The following is a 14,482-nucleotide window of genomic DNA, read 5'->3' as shown; positions in this document are numbered from 1 at the left end:
TGCACTGTTTAGTTACAGCCTTCAGGACCTGGTCATTGGTGTGTAAAGCATCTAAAGGAAAAAAAAGTGCATTGGACATACTAAAAGCAGAAAGATTTATTCGAGACTATTGAAATTACCTCTGCTAGAACACAACGTGGGAGAATTTTTGAAACCCTGGTGTAAGCTAATGGGAAAGTACTGGAGGGTATTAGCTGGGAGGTGATCCCTGTGACAGGCTGTCTGTTTTTGCTAATTGTCCTCATTGAAGTTACACTATTACCCTTCCACAGAGACTAGGAGATTGGGTCCCTGCTTTTCTTAATGATTGCATTTCAAAGGAATGATTTCCAGGTCCTTAAAAAAGACATTCCTGGGTTATAGAAGATTTACCTAAGAAAGGGCCAGGAAAAAGATTTTATAATTGCAAGTTTTCTAAGGGAAATACAGTATAAAATGGGACATCAAGGGGCCAAGAGTCAGGAAGAAACTTGTCTGATATTTGCCTCTGTGTGTGTGTGTGTGTGGTGTGTGTGTGTTTGCTCAATCAGGTCTGACTCTTTGAAACTTCTTTGGACTGTAGCCTGCCAGGCTCCTCTGTCCGTGGATTCTCCACTGGAGTGGGTTGCCATAGGCTCCTCCAGGGGATTTTCCTCCCCAGCGGATCCAGCCCGTGTCTCCTGTGTCACTTGCATCTCCTGCCTTGGCTGGCGGATTCTTTATTGGCTTACCTATTAGGGGCATTGAGTCAAGCTTGTCTTGGCCAAGGGCTTCCCTGGTGGCTCAGTGGTAAAGAATCTCCCTGCAGTGCAGGAGATGCAAGTTTGATCCCTGGTCAGAAAGATCCCATGGAGGAGGATATGGCAACCCACTTCAGTATTTTTGCCTGGAGAATCCCATGGACAGAGGAGCCTGGCGGGCTGCAGTCCATGGGGTTGCAAATATTCAGATGTGACTGAAGTGACTGAGCACACATGTCTTGGTCAAACAGAAGAGTTAGAAATTGTTAATCCCCCTCTTCACAAAGCTTACCTTTTAAAATCATTCCCCGGTTACACACTTGCTAGGATCTTAAAGCTCATCGAAGATATCACTTTTCTTGATAATACTCGACTTGTCCTTCTCAAGGATAAGGAAGGGCACAATGATTTAAAGAAGTTATATCACTGCCATAATGAATAATCTCTTAAGACATTGCTGATTACAGCGCTTTAGAGCTCAGCTTCTGAAGTCGAACATTGTATGAATAGCATTTGGCTTTCTTTCTCTAATAATCTTTCTATTATTTTATCTGCAAGATGGAAGTTATAATAGCACTTCATTGGCAAGATTTCTGAGACAGTAAAAAGAGATGATACATGCAAATGCTTAATTAAATAAGGTTGACTTTTCAGCAGATATTCAATGCCTGTTAGTAATTACTGTTAGTTAATATTGTAAAAACCTTGCTTGCATCTAGTAATGGGCTAGTGATGTTGGCTTGTCTAACATTTTAACTAGAGCAAGTGATTTTCTCCTAGTGATAGCTGCCCCCCCAACCCAGGTGATATCTTTTAATGAAAAATTGTGTGAAAACAGAGAGTTAACATTTTTCCTTCCTATATGTATCATGTCCTTCCCTCAATTTAAAAAAAAAAAGGGAAAATAGACTATTCCAACTAATTAGCTTTGGTTTCTAGGCAAGATACATGTGTAACCTTCTAATCAGGGCCTATCAATCAGTTTTTCTCAAAACTTCCTAAAGTTTTTACAGATTATGTTTCATTGCAGTCAGCTGGTATCCTGTCTTTTAAAGAATGACATTTTTCTATTTCTCAGAGCATTAATGTGAAGCACAAACTAAATTTAAATAAGGAATCATATGAGACAAATTTGTATTTTCCTGTATTTACAATCTAATTCATATACCAATCCAGTTCTGTACATTTAAGCAAGAGAACAAATGTTTATAATTCCATGACATTTATAATCTATATAAAAGGAGAAGACAGTTTCCCTGTTTACCTAACCTCTATGCCATATCCTGTGATGCCATCTATCCTAACCTATATGCCATATCCATCATCGTTTGGATTGGGGTGCCATATCTGGGAACATGCGATTTTATACAAGTATAATCTAAATTAAGTCTTGCCTTAAAAGCTTGAAATAGCTGACTTTGGAGATACTCAAATTAAAATTTTGGCTCCTTCAAGTCATCTGATTATATTACTCTATACACATGAGATTAAGAAGGTGATGCATTAAAATGTCACATTGTAAATTGCAGGATAGATCATGAATGACATTTAGAGAATAAACATTCTTGACTCCTATTTATCTTTGATTCCCATATTTAAGTGACAGTAACTGAGAGTCAACAATATAAAAATAAACTATAATTGTGCACACAAAGAAGTCTATGAAATTCTTTCTAAAATATACAGTGATATAGGATAAAACTGCCTTACTTTCTCTTTGGTTCCTTTTCAAAACCATAATTACCTTTTCCGATTGTAATTTTTTGACTTGAATTTTCAAAACAAACAACAATTTATAGAGGACTACTATATTTACTATGTAATAGTAAATCATAATAATATCTTGAATATTAATCTTAGCTTTGGCATAACATTTGAAAATATCACAAGTACATTGAGATATATATTTGTATTACAAAGCTAATGGCATAATCTATATTGATAACCCAGAGAAAAGAGTCTTTTGATAAGATTATGAGCTATGAAATCTGGAAGTTATTTGAATTAAATTAAGCATGCTAGTATGCAAACATGCCAAATAATGCCAAAGTGACTAATGATAAGTAAATAAAATAATTCAGTATTAAATAGTGGTCCTGCTATGCCGACTTGATACTGACAAGACAAAATCTAGAAAAGAGCTTCCCCTTTAAGCAGTTTGTCTTGATTAATGTTTTTATTTAAAAGACTCTTCTATTCTTCTTCAGCACATCCCTGGTTTTCCAGTGGTTAAGAATCTGTGCCTTCACTGAAGGGAGCATGGGTTTGATCCCTGGTTTGGAAACTAAGATCTCTAAATGCTGTCTGATGTGGCCCAAAGACTTCATTTGGGGGGCAGGAAGTTCTTTGGGAAATGGGCACATGGGAAATTGAGGTTATATGAGAAATACTTTGAAATTGTTATAGTTTATAAACTAAGATATCATTTCTTAGATCTAAACAGACATAAAAAGATACTACTGAAGATATCCAACCCACTACAGTGGACTGTGATTTTTTTTTGCCTTGATTCTTTTAAATGGGATTTGAAACAGATTTAAATGGAAATCATATACAAGTAAGTAGTTCAAGCAACAAGATCCCTTGCCATTTTCTAAGTTTGTGTTTCATTTTCTAAGATATTTAGATGAAGATCTCATTTCTTAGGGCAGAAGATGATGGGGTGATAGTAAATGGAAAAACATATTTGTGTGTGTGTGATTTTTGCCAAGCTTTTTAATTAGTTTTATTTTCCTTTCCGGAAAATAAAATCTAGTGTTTAAAAAATGATTATACTGTATTGAATGCAGACAGCACTAGGTTTTTTCTTATAATTTTTATGAGGAAAAGATAAAATTATTTCAGTATTATTTCTAGAAAGCACTCTATATAATTTTATTCATTATAATTCCTTTAGCACAGAAGAAAGCACTCTAGATTTCAATGAACCTTCTTTCTATTTAATAGGAATAATTAATAGCTTATAGGAGTGAAGGTCAGAGAAGCTGCTGATAGGGTGCAGGAAATAAGAAAGCAGGAATCCCGGGAAACTACAGACGATTTTGGCTGCCAGCAATAAATGGTTCTTTCCAGCAGAACAGTGGACCTTTTTGGCTCTAAGTTTCTGAGGCAATGATGACATCTTATTTTCCAGTGTCTTGCAGAATTTGTGCAAAGTCTACTTTGAGAGAAACTTAAATTGGAACCCTGCTGGCAATGGAGCTTATAAAATGTACATTTTTTTAAGGTTTTGCATCCCTGCATAACAAGGAGAGTGTTGAAGGAAGAAAGAGTGATTCATGTAGTATCCTGGCTCAGTGATGTACACTGTGCTCAGTGATTATAAAATCTGATGGCCTGTATCTTCTATCCTACACATGACATATTGTTTGTGTATTTAAATAATGTAAATATTAATTCATCAAATAAAAATGTAAGTTGTAGAGAACTATTTTATTTCTGGTTAAGATTATATTAATTTTTAGATGAGTTCACGCAGAGTTACAACCAAATGGATTTTCTTTTTAGCCTTTCATGTAAGAAAGTATAACTTAGTGATCAGCCATCCCAGTTTGCCCAGGACTGAGGGGTTTACTGGTGCAATGGAGTGAATTTTGTCCTTTCAAAATGTTCTGTGTTTCAGCCCTAAACCTCAAAGTGAGTGTTTTTGGAGACAGGGCTTTTAGGAAGAAATTAAGGTTGGAGGAAGGCATGGCAACCCACTCCAATATTCTTGCCTGGATAATCCCACGGACAGAGGAGGCTGGCAGAGTCAGACATGAATGAAGAGACTTTAGCACGCATGACAGTGACAGCATGCTTGCGAGGTCATAAAGTTCCCCCTGAGTGGTGCTAGTGGTAAAGAAAAGTGAAAGAATTAGTCACTCAGGGTTTTGTGACCTGATTCTTTGCAACTCCATGGACTGTAGCCTGCCAAGCTCCTCTTTGTACCTGGAATTCTCCAGGCAATAATACTGGAGTGGGTAGCCATTCCCTTCTCCAGGGGATCTTCCCAACCCAGGGATCAAACCCAGGTCTCCCACATTTCAGGCAGATTCTTTACTCTTTGAGCCACCAGGGAAGCCCCACCCACCACCAGTATAGGAGATATAAGAGATGCAGTTTCAATCCCTGGGTTGGGAAGATCCTCTGGAGGAGGGCATGATAACCCACTCTAGTATATTTGCCTGGAGAATCCCATGGACAGAGGATACGACTGAAGCGACTTAGCATGCACACACTCAAAGTCATAAAGCTAAGGCCATAACCTTGTGAGAAGAGAAATCTCTCTCTTTCTGGTGTCACTCATAGCAAGGGCCATGTGACGATGCAGTGAGAAGGGGGCCATCTACAGTCAGAAAGAGAGCTATCATCAGACACTGAACCCTGCCAAAACTTTGACCTTGGACTTTCCATCCTCCAGAACTGTGAAAAAAAAAAAAATTCTGTCATTTGAGGTTCATGGTCGGTGATATTTTGTTATGACAGTTCTAGCAGACTAATACATCTGGGGTGCAGAACTTTCAGTGTGAAAACAAAAAATTGTGAGCAAATCGAGATGAAATGGCCACCTTAGGATACGCTTCTGAATGAACAATATTGTGCCGTAAGATTCTGCTGATCTTAAAGTTGGTATTTATTCAGGAAATTTCAAATATCTGATCTATAATAATATACAATTATATCTGAACTCATTCAAGTGAATCATATTTGCTATATATTACTTAAATATGTATCTTCTATTCATAAGAAAAAGGAGTAACATTCTTTCCTTTGGATCATCCAAAATAAGATTAGTTTTTTTTAAATTTTTTTATTTCTGAAAGCAGCTTGTGTCTCACAGTTACATGTGACAGTTATAACCAACAGCATTTTTTTCTCTTAGAGGATATAAAATACTGGTGCATCTTACAATAGTTGTCAAGTGAAAGTGTGAAATGTTAGTCGCTCAGTCATGTCTGACTCTTTGCGACCCATGGACTGTAACCCACCAGGCTCCTCTGTCCATGGGATTCTCCAAGCAAGAATAATGGAGTGGGTTGCCATTCCCTTCTCCAGGGGATCTTTCTGACCCAGGGATCGAACTTGAGTCTCCCGCATTGCATTGCAGACATTCTCTATTAGCTGAGCCACCAGGGGGCTGGTATTACAATTACTAGTTGTCTTAACTGTGAGAGAATATGTAGTGATATTTATGAATTTAGGAGCAGACAAAAACTTAGACATTATAAATATACACAGGTAGTCTCTATCATTTCAATGGCCTAGTAAGGTGTTTTCTGTTACAGTTTTTATTGGACTTGTGATAAAAAAAACAACCAAGTTCTTATGGTAAAGAAGTACTGGAAATTGTCTTGACAAAATGAGAAGAAATAGAAGGAAATATTATTCACTGAAATGTTTGGATAATACTTTGATCAGTGCTTATAAAGTCAGAAGGCACAAGAAGTATTGAGCAGGTGTCTTTTCATAATGAACGTTTGTTTACTTTTTTTTTTTTAAATATTGGCATCATTCCAGAGGTGGGATGAACCTTGCTGTGGATGGCTTTGAAGAAATAATAGGAAGAGGGAAACGTCAGCTAGACTTCAAACAGCTTGACAATCTAATAGGCAAGCCACCATTATTTTGTAATCTGTATCATTTAATATAAGAGTAGTCAATCTCTTGATTAAAGGGAAGGAAGTTGGAATTGCTGTCATTGTTTCCAGTAAACCTCATAGATGATGAATGACTTCATATGATCTAGAGGAGATGGAGTAGTCTAAACAAAATTTTGTATCAGATCATTTGGCAGCATAACAGATAGAAGTAAATATTAATAAAGTATGTTCCTATATATTGTGTACACATACATATGTATATATCCACAACTATAAAGGCCAGTCAAAGAGAAAGAATTTCCCAATGAATTCAACTCCCTGCAAGAAATGTTTATGCAATATTATGCTTTAAAAGACCACTGGGGTTTTATGAACTCTTGGGTTATTAAAGGGAATAAAAGGAAGGCAAAGACTATAGTCACAATGCAAAACTCAATTGGTATAATAGAAAATTGATAAAAGGAAATGCTCTAAATATACACTTTTTTAAAGATATGTATTATCTATGTAGGATGTCTGAAAGATTATAGACAATGAGATGTTACAAATATTTTGCTGGTGATGCATTAAAGCCTATGTAGGAGATTTGAAATTCTGGTAAGCAGCTTTTGTTAATTGAGCCCAAAGACTTTATCCAAATGGAAGTAAGTATGCCTTTGAGAGACTATTTAATCTTAAAATTGTAGATAGGTAAACCCTGAGAAGACCACACACTATAGCTTGTGTCAGGGCCATAAGGAGAAGAAGAATTTAAGAAGAGAAAGAGAAACGATAGGTGTAGAAAAGAGGGTTTCATTGCAAGGGTAGAATACAGAAGAACAAAATCAGGATGGGAGAAAAAAAAATAGAAAAAAAAACAGCAGAGGGACAGGGTATACTAGTAATAATAGCAATATTATTTGAAAAAGAGTTTGTATAAATACCTCAAAAGTACACAGTCTTCTAGATTCATATTATAAATCTCATTAGATCTGTTTCAAACTGGGAATAGGCATTGATTCTTCATCTCATTAAACTATTATCGACTCCCTAGTAAGAGAAAACTCATGGGTAAAAATCTCTCTAAAGGACGAAGTATGTAATGTAGTATTTTTCATTTTATATATTTTGTTTTATTCATTTAATATAATTTGGAGTTTTATACAGCAGTGATTATTAGGCCCTTTTTGAAAAGTGAGGCCTCTAATTCTTTACTGTATATATTTTCTGTGAATGGATGGAGCCCATATTATAGGTCATTCAGTTGCTGGGTAGAGAAGGGAGAATTACGAATTATTGCCTAAGTAGGGATTCTTGCACAAATAGCCTTATTATCAAGCCTTATTAACCTAGAGCTGATAAGTTTACAGAGCAGTCCTTCATATTACATTCCTCAAATATAATTCCTGTTTTAGAGGCTTGTGGTGTATCAGTGAACAAACTAAGAAAGACTTCTGCTTTTGTGGAGCTTATGGTCCAGAAGGGAAGACAGAAATAAAGTAAGTTTTTGGAAACATAAAGCAAACATTAGAGCAGAGTGAAGGAATAGAGTGTAGGGGCTGAAGGCAGCAGGGAGTGGGGTACAAGAAATGAGTAACTGTGAGTTGAACTTTGAGCAAACAGTTGAAGGATGTGAGGGAATTCGTCAAATAGATATCTGGGGAAAATTGTGTTTCATTTTGAGAAAACTGCTAGAATCAAGACCCTAATTATTTGGATACCATACTGGTGTTTCCTAGGAACTAGATGAAGGCCACTGTGTCTGGAACAAGGCTGGGGTAGTACTAGACATGATCAGAGGTCACTGAAAGGGATGTTTCCATAATTGTGTTTGCAGTTCCCTATTGTGGGTTCGGTACAGAGGAGAATCCTGATGTGACAAATTTTAGCACATCCTTCTGGATGCTGTGTTAACATTGGTGGAAGAGGGGTAAATGTAGAAGCATACCGATTGGTGGAGGCTGGGATGGATGAGGAGGCTGAGGTCATGATGGTTTCATTGGCATTGGTAAGAATGTATAAGATTCTGGGTATATTTTGAAGGTGCATCCAAGGGATCCATTGAGTGGATCAATTGAATGTAGGTTTGTGAGGGAAAGAGAGGTGTCAAAGATAAATCTGATTTTTTCTGGCCTAACAAATGGAAGGACAGAGTCAGTATTAAGGAGATGTGAAAGGTTGTATATATGGCTGGCTTGGGCTAGAAATGAGCAGAAGAAAATTGGAGTTCTCTGTGCTTTATAAGGATATAGCAAAATTGCTAATATTTTAGCTCAATATGGGACCTAGCATAGTTAAGAGAATCATACTCACCACATTATCTCATGTAACCGTTTTCTACCAAGATAAAAATCTACCTCTTCTCCCTTGTGAAGATATCTGTGCTACATGCTAGTTGCTTCATTCAGGTCTAACTCTTTGCCACACTATGGACTGTAGCAGGCTAGGCTCCTCTGTCCAGGGGATTTTCCAGGCAAGAATACTGGAGTGGGTTCCCGGGTCCTCCTTCAGGGGATCTTCCCAACCCAGGGATCTAACCTATGACTCTAAGTATCCTGAATTGGCAGGTGGGTACTTTACCACTAGTGCCACCTGACACTCCTATGTAATCCTATTTCTGTAAAATGTCATCTAATGTGTGCAGTGTTGTCAAGGAACAGGCCTGTGATTCTAGTGTTTCCCATCTGCAGGCTGAAATAAACACTTGCTTTTACTAGGGCTCTGCTGCCATGGAACTGATATTATCCACTTCTGCTATCCTTGCAATTTTCTTTGATTGATTTGCTAATAACTTAATTTCTCACTTTGTCATCTGCAGACATTTTATACTAATTGTATTTAATGGACTGTGAGCTACTGAAATATTTAAAGTTATTGCTAGTAAATGCAAAATATGCTTACTGATAGAATATAAAAATAAGCAACTGGTAAACCAATGAAGATGTGCATTATCTGGGATCATTGAGCTTATAAAAGTTTAATGGAGGCTAGAAGAAATATATCATTACCATTCTAAGGAACTAAAAAAAACTCGTAGGCAGATTGATGCAGCAAACTAATATTTGAATAGACTGAAAGTCATCTTGTTATTCACTGATAACTTTTAAATTTATTATAGCAAAGATTAATATCTTCCCATGGTTGGTGATTTTGCAACCAAAATTCATCATACTTGACTGTATCAAGAGCTACTTTTCTCTTCATTTTCTTTTTCTGTCATTTAATGACATCATTTTGTGCATATTTGTTAGCGTTAATACGAATAAACTCTATCCAACATCAAAATTCTACATTTATCTTTGTTGTTAGTGTACTTTAAATGTATAAAAAAAGATACTTTGGCTTCATTATTCATTTTTTAATTTACCTATTATGATAAAAATTGATAAGTAATAAAATTCTCAAAACTGTTTCACCTGAGTTTTTTTGTTTGTTTGGTTTACACTTTTCTTTGCCTCCTCCTGTTCTGAGATTTTGATTGGATATAACAGAATGCAGGTAGGCAAATAAGACTGATATATGTGGCAAGAAAAAAACATTTCTATGTGATTCTTTAAGTTTATTAAGATGAAATAATTTGACATCAAGGAATGGTAGAAAATAAGCTTTGGTAAATAATAATGAAAATCTCACAATACTACATGAAGGAAAGTTACACGGCTCAAAATAGCCTGGAGTTAAAACTCCCCTATGGGTCTTCCCCACCATTCTATGCAAAACAAAAAACTCTCTCAATGGAAGAAAAAAATGGACATTAAGTTTGATTATGCCCAGCTCCCAGCCCTTGGCCCATCTCCAGAATTCCTTGCCCCAGCCGCTTAAGAGATAACTTCTCCAAACAACCTTGGAGAGAAACAGGCCCCCTTAAGACAGTAGATTTCCACATATATGCCTATATATACTTACTCTTTTCTTGGGTTAGTGGAGCAGCTCACTAATCTGACTGCTGCTCCTTCTCGCCTCATTAAAGGTGATCTGTTCTTTTTCCGAACTTCCCCTTCTCTAACTCTCTTATCCTACACTACAGCTAAGAACAACTAGTCCCATCTTACAGTTGAGTTAACTGAGGATACAAAATGCTGTGGTTTCAATGACTGCAAGAGGTAGAAAGAGGATTTTTTCTGAGGTCATTATTTCTAAAGTTGATGGTCTTTTATTCAGTGTAGTATCATGACTTGCCAGGATGAAACAATCAGTGATACCAAGGATTCTAAGTGATACCCAGACTTATCCTGACATATTATCCTCTAGCCAATAATGAAATATTAAAGAATTTCAATAAGGAAGTCATATGATCATCATAATATTGTAGGGAGATTTAATTTAATACATAACTAGAATTGCTGTTGGGGGAGGAAGGGAGAAAACAGTTAACTCATTATTACTTTACTCTAGCTTTAAGTTGATAATGATATTAAATGCAGGATTGGTAATACAAATAAAGAATATTTATTAAAAATATTTCAAAGCAATAGAGCAAGGTTTACTTGTTGGGCTGAATGTAAGTAAAATGAAGGTAAGTAAAATTATAGTAAGGTATTGTATATTATGGGCTTCCTTGTTGGCTCAGTAAAGAATCTGCCTGCCAATGCAGGAGATGTGGATTCAGTCTGAGTTGGGAATATCCCCTGGAGAAGAAAATGGCAACCCACCCAGTATTCTTACCTGGGGAATCCCATGGGCAGAGAGGCCTGGTGGGCTAGAGTTCAAGGGGTCACAGAGTTCGACATGACTTAGCTACTAAAAAATATTGCATATTACAGATGCTCTAAATTCAATTTTTGATGGCCACTCCACTTGACTGATTTTGTACTAAGCATTTATTCTGTCTTTTCTATTTCAGAGGATTCTTATAGAAATTCATAGAGCCTAAGGTTCTCAAAAAGGTTTTATAAACAGTAAAAGCACCAACAAATACAAGGTGGCTTTTGTACTATGACTTGAAAAACTATCAAAATAGTGTTATTAAAAAAATAATTTCCATTTCTGTCACAAGTCTCAGGGATCAATATTATTCATGTAGGTGAAATTTTGGTGAATTTTCAAATTATGTTCATATTCTCTTGTCAGCATTTTCTCTCTCTGCACAGGGTATATGTGAAAGAGAGCAAGTTTCTACCCTCACCAGAGAGTTCAAAATAGAATGGGTATAAGAGAAAGCCACAAAAGTCAGAACACAGTCTACTTTACATATTAAATCTGCATATTTTGACTAAGACACGTAATCACTATTGCAGTACGGGGTTTTATCTAGGGCAGAAATGCTGCATGTTTTCAACACAACCTTCCTATTGTCAAAGAAGTCTCAGGGAGGTTCTTCCCTGTTGAGAAGAGTCCTGAGACACTGTGATAGTCACAACCATTGATTTTCTTAGGGGTAAAACAGTCCCTAATTTAATCCAGTTCAAAATTGTTGTTAAGATGTATACACACCTCTTGGATGGTCAAGAACTTTAATATGTAGACCAGACTTTAAGGATGTAGAACTTATGAGAGAAATTTGAAGAGGTTTGGAGTGGGGGCCACACACAGCAGCAAGTTTCAAGCAATGGAGAGGATGTGGATTTCACATGCCTTTTAAAAGCTGTTTTATCATCATTTCCTGGTTTAACCCATCCCTGAAAGGTCTAAATCACATAGAGCAGAGATGAGGTGTGGAGTAAAGAAGGGAATAGAGATGAGGCAACACTACTACTAGGGAAAGGCCCACTAAAAGAGCTGTTAATCAGACATGAAAATGTTCAGTAATTCAAAAAAAGAGTTTTTCAAGAGCAGTGATACGGAGAGCAAATCATGAGATGTAGAACAGAGGGCCAGTGGAACACAACAATGGAGGACAGCAGGAGTGAGTTCAGAGAAATGTATACATATGTGCTTATGTAAGTATATTCCATGTTCTCCACTCCTCCTCTGCTCACCTTAAAATATCTCAGGATAGTAATGTGGAGGAGAGCAAGAATGGTAGATGAACGTTAAATTAAATTAAGAGTATCACTCTAAAGGTGACATACCAGGGCTCTATGGCAGGTGAAGGCAGAAAATATAGTTTAAAAAACTGAGATCCATGTATTAGTTATTTATAACCCCATTTTCCAATTTATAATGTTTTAAATGGAAAACAAAACCAGACAGTTGTTATTGTACCTATTACAACTTTTGTTCTGTTTAGGCAATGTCCAATTGTATCATTAAGTTTTGGAGAAAGCAAATTAGTCCACTGAATTATCTCATTATTTTCAAATTTTTTGCTATATGTCTGGCTATGTACTACTTTTTTCTTTCTTTTTGAAATGCCATTTATTTTTATCTTAATTTTTTTAAATTTTATATTGGATTAGAGTCAATTTATAATGTTATGTTAGTTTTAGGTTTACAGAAAAGTGATTCAGTTATATATTCAATCCTTTTCAGTTTATTTTCTCATATAGGTTATTACAGAGTATTGAGTAGAGTTCCCTGTGTTATGCAGTAGGTCCTCGTTGATTATCTGTTATATATAGGTATACATGCTAATCGGAGAAGGCAATGGCACCCCACTCCAGTACTCTTGCCTGGAAAATCCCATGGACGGAGGAGCCTGGTGGGCTGCAGTCCATGGGGTCACTAAGAGTCAGACATGACTGAGCGACTTCACTTTCACTTTTCACTTTCATGCATTGGAGAAGGAAATGGCAACCCTCTCCAGTGTTCTTGCCTGGAGAATCCCAGGGATGGCGGAGCCTGGTGGGCTGCCGTCTATGGGATCGCACAGAGTTGGACATGACTGAAGCAACTTAGCAGCAGCAGCATACATGCTAATCCAAACCAACTAATTTATCCCTCCCCCTGACATTGCTCTTTTGGTGATCATCAGTTTGTTTTCTAATTCTGTGAGTCCATCTCTGTTTTATAAGTCATTTCATTTGTATTACTTTTAACATTCCACATGTAACTGATATCATATGATACTTGTCTTTCTCTCCGACTTACTTCACTTAATATGATAATCTCCAGGTTCATCCAAGTTGCTGCAGATGGCATTATTTCATTCTTTTTAATGGCTGAGTAATATTCCATTGTATATGTGTACCATATCTTCTTTATCCATTCATCTGTTGATAGATATTTAGGTTTTATTCTAATGAAAGCCTAAGCCAAGATCATTTGCAGGATTTCACTAATTCTATGCCTCTGTGAACCTCAGCAATCCAGAGAAGATGGACAGTATTTGGTGGTGATATCAGACTCCCTTTAAGAATTGTATGTGTACTGCAGAAATGTTTACACTGTATTCTAACTGTTGGGGCCCCATGGGAACACAATTAATTGATGGTGTGATGCCCTTATAATGTTAGTTATGCATGTACCACTTTTAGCATGTCAGAACTGAAAATAGTACTATCTGAAGCTTACCAAATAATGCAGATCAAGGAAGAAACTCTACTGTTTTTTGACTATTCCAAAAGTCAAGTCACTTAGGGAAGTGGTGGTGGCTAGGAAATCACCATGATACTGAACACAAATCTTAATATATTCCCAATAATAACAGGGAAAAGAAAACACAAGCCATAAGGTGTTTACAGTCACAAGAGAAAACACAGTATGCAACTTGATGTGTGGAAATTTGACATCATCAAATGTTCTGAATTATAATTAGGTCATATAAGTAAGGGCTTCCCAGGTGGTGCTAGTGGTAAAGAACCCCCCTGCCAATGCAGGAGATGTAAGAGATGCAGGTTTTTTTTTTTTTTTCTTTTTTTTTTTTTTTTTTTTTGGGATTTAGTGCCCTTTTACTTTTTTTTTTTTTCATTTATTTTTATTAGTTTGGAGGCTAATTACTTTACAATATTGTAGTGGTTTTTTGTCATACATTGACATGAATCAGCCACGGATTTACATGTATTCCCCATCCCGATCCCCCCTCCCACCTCCCTCTCTACCCTATCCCTCTGGGTCTTCCCAGTGCACCAGGCCCGAGCACTTGTCTCATGCATCCCACCTGGCTGGTGATCTGTTTCACCATAGATAGTATACATGCTGTTCTTTTGAAATAGCCCACCCTCATATTCTCCCACAGAGTTCAAAAGTCTGTTCTGTATTTCTGTGTTTCTTTTTCTGTTTTGCATATAGGGTTATCGTTACCATCTTTCTAAATTCCATATATATGTGTTAGTATGCTGTAATGTTCTTTATCTTTCTGGCTTACTTCACTCTGTATAAGGG

The sequence above is a fragment of the Cervus canadensis genome, chromosome 17 (assembly GCF_019320065.1).
Source record: "Cervus canadensis isolate Bull #8, Minnesota chromosome 17, ASM1932006v1, whole genome shotgun sequence".
Classification (NCBI taxonomy): domain Eukaryota; kingdom Metazoa; phylum Chordata; class Mammalia; order Artiodactyla; family Cervidae; genus Cervus; species Cervus canadensis.
This window is presented reverse-complemented; position numbering follows the sequence as displayed.